The sequence below is a fragment of the Frankliniella occidentalis genome, unplaced genomic scaffold (genome assembly GCF_000697945.3).
Source record: "Frankliniella occidentalis isolate FOCC.00 unplaced genomic scaffold, Focc_3.1 Scaffold238, whole genome shotgun sequence".
NCBI lineage: Eukaryota > Metazoa > Arthropoda > Insecta > Thysanoptera > Thripidae > Frankliniella > Frankliniella occidentalis.
In genome coordinates, this window is record NW_026267364.1 from 323,406 (window position 1) to 324,311 (window position 906).

Genomic DNA, 906 nt, shown 5'->3' on the forward strand with positions numbered 1-906 from the left:
AAGGTAAAGTACTACTTTGAAGTTAGTCGTCTGTGATGAGAGTGAAACGTCTAGAATAAGACATCCAAGAGAAAAAAAATCTCTTTTTCTTATGTGTCAGAGCATACAACAAAATGTTTTATTCTGTATCAATGGATACAAGTTTTTGTATCCACGTTACAAATTTATTTTTATATCGAAAAGAATACAATTTTTTGTATCATGGATGCTGAAAAAACTGCATATCCAAATTACAAATTTTTGTATAAATTTTTTTTAGAGTGATTGTATTATCTGTCATATGAGGTACTGCACCAACCTCTGCAGACTATAAGACGCTCGGGCCGTTCACTTCGGTCCTGAGGACTCAGTCCTCCATTGCCCTCAGAGAGCGGCAGGGCAGCAGTTTTTTTGAATCGAAGATCACGATGTCATCCACAATCACTCTATGCTACATTTTTAAAACGCAACAGATTTCATCAGTTTGGGACTGTAACGCGGACCAACCCTGCGATGCGAGCCGATTCGAAGGCAGACACCTCCATTTGCACAGTTCAAGTGAAATCGTACTGGACAACGGACAGGAAAGAAAGTGTACCGATGCATTGATGGCAGTTAAGCATTCCTTTACCTAGGAGATTTACTCCTGCTGTGCTGGCAAATTGTGTGCAAGTCAGTCACGTGACTGCCATCCGGGCATTATAGGTAAAAGTATTGTAGAATATTCTAGGTATTACAGAATATTAGAAGTATTATAGGGTACTAGGGATCGGGCCCAAACTACGTGACATTTTGGGGGCGGGGGATACAAATATTATGGGGTCCCAAAAGGATCAGGAACATCATTGGAGTCCATAGAGACCCCATATTATTTGTACCCCGGGGTAAAAATAATATAGGGTCTCTAAGGACTCAAATGATCTTCCT

General features: G+C 40.2%; 1 protein-coding gene across 1 annotated transcript in view; it reads right to left on the reverse strand.

Annotated features, from left to right (window-relative positions):
• The window catches only part of LOC113211174 (uncharacterized), a 42,010-nt gene that overhangs the window by 7,527 nt on the left and 33,577 nt on the right, over window positions 1–906 (reverse strand). The window lies entirely within an intron of this gene.